At 53.8% G+C, this 4563-nt stretch overlaps 1 long non-coding RNA gene across 1 annotated transcript; it reads left to right on the top strand.

Moving 5' to 3' along the window:
- The first annotated feature begins 479 nt into the window (after positions 1-479).
- On the top strand, positions 480-1078 carry LOC129195952 (uncharacterized). Its single transcript, XR_008573999.1, has 3 exons — positions 480-764; positions 854-892; positions 992-1078. It is a non-coding gene; the product is annotated as an uncharacterized LOC129195952 (long non-coding RNA).
- Positions 1079-4563: the final 3485 nt, after the last annotated feature.

The raw sequence follows: 4563 nt of genomic DNA, 5'->3' as shown, positions 1-4563 counted from the left end.
GCTTTGCAGTTGGATTTGGATGTCGATGAGGTCTGTTCAGTTTTAGTCTCTCTGCAGCTGACAGGAGGTACGACGGTCCCAAGATGTGCCGTAAACCACCCGTTCCTCTGCATCAGAATACGTGGGGCCGAACATCAGAAGAGTCTCATCTCGTCGAGCGAGGAGTACATCAAAATATACCCTCCTGAACTCTCTGCTTTTCTGTGCCTCTTACTGTATTCATTCCCTTACTTAAGTTTTGCATCTATCCCTTCGCCATCCACCTGGATTTCACAGTTACTTAGAGACCTGGACTAGGCGATTGTCTCCAGCACAGGCTCGAGTGACTGTATTTGCTGGAATTTCTTGGAGAGGAGGATGTATATTACCTGTGCTCATTTAAAAAACAACCAAAAAACCAAAACCCCCAAAAACCTGCAGCCGGGGGTCTTTTTTTCTTATTGCGGTCCTGACACGCAAGCTTTTTCTGCTTTCTGGTTTTGCCTTAAGCACGCGGCGAGGCTTGCTCTAGTATCGGTCACGGCAGTTATGTTTTCTTGTTCATAGTTTTCTATTGTTTTTGGCACTGGTTTGTGTAGTTGCAAGGTGCCCGTTTTGGATCTTTGAGACGCCGCGTCGCGATCATCACACTTTTGCCATTGGCCGGTCGTCTCTGTAACTCCCTAAAGGGCTTTGTAGGTAAGGAGGTAGCTTGCGTCACTCGTGACCCGAGCTTCAACGCGGCAACCTGTAAGCGGCAGAGGCGGCGAGGGGGAGCGGCCGAGGTAAAGGAACGAAAGATGGGAATTGGTGCGGGCAGGCCGTGGTTTCGGGCAGCACCTTGACACGTGGCTTTCGCTTTGGTGGTTTTCAGGTGCCGTAAATGGCCTCGGAGGGGCAAAGCCGTATCCTGGTAAGCGGTCTGAGAAGGCGAGCCGGTCGTCGGCAGGGCTGCCGTCCCAGAGCGGGAAATGATGGCCGCTCAGATAAGCATTTCTCTTTGGTTTTTCAGGTGCCGCGCTGGCTGTTCTTGGAATTGGATGAGGATTTGAGGTGAGCTGCGGTGGTAGCAAGGAGGAGAATAGGACCGGTGACTTCTTCAAGAGCAACAGTAATTTTGCATCTCTTGGTATCTTAGGACCACAAGCGATGACGGCTACAGGGAAGGTAAAGGGGAGCGGAACGCCACGGCCCTTCTGAGGAGGGGCGGTATCGTGGGAGAGGTTGGCGTTGACCGGTGCGATGACTTACAGACGGCACTGCTTGTTTATGGGGTAACTTTATGCAGATGATGAAGTGGAACCAGGTGACTGCAGGACATCCCAGTTAGCTGATGTATGGTAGGTGTGTATTTGTTGAGGATGGTTTCGCATCCCTGACTCTCTGAAAGCTAACTTGAGGGACTGGGGCCAGGGAGGGTCTGGGAGGAAGGGACGAGGTAGGAAGTTGCAGGGGTGGGGGGGCGAGGGAACGAAGGCATTGAACGTTAGCGTAGAGGAGAGGGCTGTCTGGGATGAGGAGGGGGCAAGTCTGGGGGTTGCAGGGGAGGGGTTTTATGGTTAGCGTAGGGGAGAGGGCTGTCTGGGAGCAGTCCCTTTTGGGCGGGCCGACAGAGCGGGTTACTCGTCAGCACCATGCTGCACTGTGCCGGGCAGGGCAGCTCCAGCCTGCGTCTGAGTTGTTGTATATCTTGTCTTGTGTGTCTTAGCCCTTCCTCAGGTCTCAACGCTCTCTTTGCGCTCGAGGGGCACGGCGTGCTTGTCGGGCGCCATCCCTAGGGTTTCTAATGCCTCTATTCATCAGTGTAGTGCCAATCGGGCGCTTCTTTTCTTGTGTAGCAAGCTTATGGCGTGGATCGATCTTGCATTTTGGAAGTTTCCGCCGGGTCCTCTTCTTGCAGCCTCTTCCCAGGCTGTGTCAGGAGATCTGACACATTTTCAGCCATCCCTTTTCAGGGACTGGGGCTTCTTCCCTGCATCCTGATGTTCGTAGGTCCTGAGGATTGGCTTCTTGCTCATCCATCATCTCAGTTTTGACAGTAACTTCTTATAATGGGCCATTACAGTCCATTCTTTTCTGGGGTTGCCATAGCGCTTCCTCACCTGGGTGTCGTGCCCTGTAGGTCATCTTGCTCGGCAGCGTTTCCGGTCCGGGAGTCCTCCCTCTTGCTGAGAGTTTTCTCTTGTCTTTCAGTCGCATCGTTTGTTGCGTTCTGTGTAGTGTTGGTCTGGATGTGTGTGTTGGGCGTGGAGCTGCTGTGCCTGGGGGTGTCGAGTCAGGGTTAGGCGGAATAGCCGTAAGACCGTGCGGTTAGTATGTCGATACGCCCAGACTGCTTGGGCAAAGGTTGCGCAGTCACCTCGGATCGAGTAGCTGTCGGCAGGCTGTGTGGAGCGGCATTTCCATAGTGCACTGTGGAGATGAAGGGAGCCGCCTGGGAGGGGGAGTTCAGGGGCAGTGAAAGCCAATTGACTCTCAAAGGTGTCAAAGGCCTGTCTGGGGGGAGGGGTTAAAGTTTGGGGGTATTTTTAATGGCAGTCTATAATTGGGCTCTGGATGGTATTCCTAAATGGGAACAAGAGCTCTGGAATTGTTCAGCTATCACTCAGCATCCAGGTGACTTGTTTAGTAATTCAGGGGTTTTTTTAGTCTGATGCAGACAGACAAGATGCGCACCAAAGAGCGACAGAGGAGGCGAGCAGAGCGCCATAAGGAGGTGGGTCAGCCGGAGGTGTCAGAGGGAAGATGTGGCTCGTGGCTTTGACAACATTAAAATTTGTGTGGCTTCTTTTATTGTGAAGGTGTGAAGCAATGAGCGAAGCAGCGTATCAGTGTTGGAGCTGACTCAGGCCAGGTGAGCGGTGACTAGTGGGCTGAAGTACAGCAGTTATTTTCCAGGTGTCACACTGCTGTTTAAGATACAGGTATCCTTTTATTTTCCAGGTGGGGCGCAAGCATCAGCGTGGCAACATGTAAATGGCAGAGGTGGCGAAGATTAGCAGCAGAGGCAAAGGAGGGGGAGGTAGGAATTGGCGCGGGCAGGCTGCGGTTTTGCGCACCGTCTCAGGGCGTGCCTTTTGCTTTGTTTTTGGCAGAGGTGCCGCAGGGAGCCTCGGAGGGGCGAAGCCGCGTGCCGATGAGCGGTCCGAGAAGGCGAGGCGGTTGTCAGTGTCTAAAAGCACAGCCCTGTATGGCACCTAGTTTGAGTGTTTCCCTCTGGTTTTGCAGGCGCTGTGTGGCCACCCCTTTGGACTGGATGCCCGTTTGAGGTGAGCTGGAAAAATAGCGGTAGCCGTTGCGGGAGCGGTGACTCCTCACCAACGTAGGAGTAATTTTGTGTCTCTTGGCATCTTAGGTGCCACGAGGGATGACCGCCGCAGGGTCCGTCTCTGGACCGAGCAGGTGAGTGGAAAGACATGGCCATTTTGAGGAGGGGGGTGTTGTGGGCGAGGTTGGTGTTGGCTGGTGCCATGCTGACTGATGGCACTGCTTTTTTGTGTTTTGTATTTTTTTTTTACTGTAGATGATGACGAAGAGGGTCCAGGCGCCCGCAGGAACATCCTAGTTAGCCGATGTGCATGTTACTTGTTGCGGATGGTTCCAGATTCCCGGCGCTCTGAAAGCTAAGTTGAGGGGCTGTGGCCGGGGTGGGAGTGGGCTGAGGAGGGGGCTGGTTTGGGGGTTGCCGGGGAGGGTTTTATGGTTAGCAGAGGGCTCTCTTGGAGCAGTCCCCTTTGGGCGGGTCAAGGGAGCGGGTTACTCGTCAGCGCCGTGCTAGACTGGGCAGGGCAGTTCCAGCCTGTGCTACGTTTGTGTGTCTTGTCTTGTGTGTCTTAGCCCTTCCTTAGCTCTCAATGCCCTCTTTGCGCTCGAGGGGCGTATTGCGCTTGTCGGGTGCCATCCCTAGGGTCTCGAATGCCCGTATTCATCGGCATAGCGCCAACGGGGCGCTTCTTTGCTTGCCTAGCAAGCTTACGGCGTGGATCGGTCTTGCGTGTTGGAAGCTTCTGGAAGGTTCTCTTTTTGCAGCACTATATCAGGCTGCATCGGGAGCTCTGCTCTCCAGCCATCCCTTTTCAGGGACTGGGGCTTCTTCCCTGCATCCTTACCTTCTTAAGTCTTGAAGACGGGCTTCTTGCCGCGTGCCTCACCTCGGTTTTGACGCTAACTTCTTATAACGGGCCGTTGCGGTCAATTCTCTTCTGGGGTTGCCATAGAGCTTCCTCACCTGGGCGTTGCGCCCTGTAGGTCGTCTTGTTGGGCAGCCTCTCTGGTCCGGGAGTCCTTCTTCTCGCTGAGAGTTTTCTCTCATCTTTGAGTCACGCTGTTTGTAGCGTTTGGTGTAGTCGTGGTCTGTGTGTGTGTAGTGGGCGTGGAGCTGCTCTGTCCAGGGGTGTCGAGTCAGGGTTAGGTGGAATAGCAATAAGCATAGGGTTAGTGTGTTGATATGGCCAGTCTGGAATTGTCTGGCTCTCGCTTGGCATCTGGCTGACTTGTTTAATAATTTGGGGATTTCTTTTTCAGATGTGCAGAGAGAGAAGATGCACCCCCAAAGAGCAGCACAGGAGGGGAGCAGAGCACCGT

This window comes from Grus americana, chromosome 23 (genome assembly GCF_028858705.1).
Source record: "Grus americana isolate bGruAme1 chromosome 23, bGruAme1.mat, whole genome shotgun sequence".
NCBI classification, from domain to species: Eukaryota; Metazoa; Chordata; class Aves; order Gruiformes; family Gruidae; genus Grus; species Grus americana.
The sequence above is the reverse complement of the archived record's forward strand: the minus strand, read 5'-3'. Positions and strand labels throughout refer to the sequence as shown.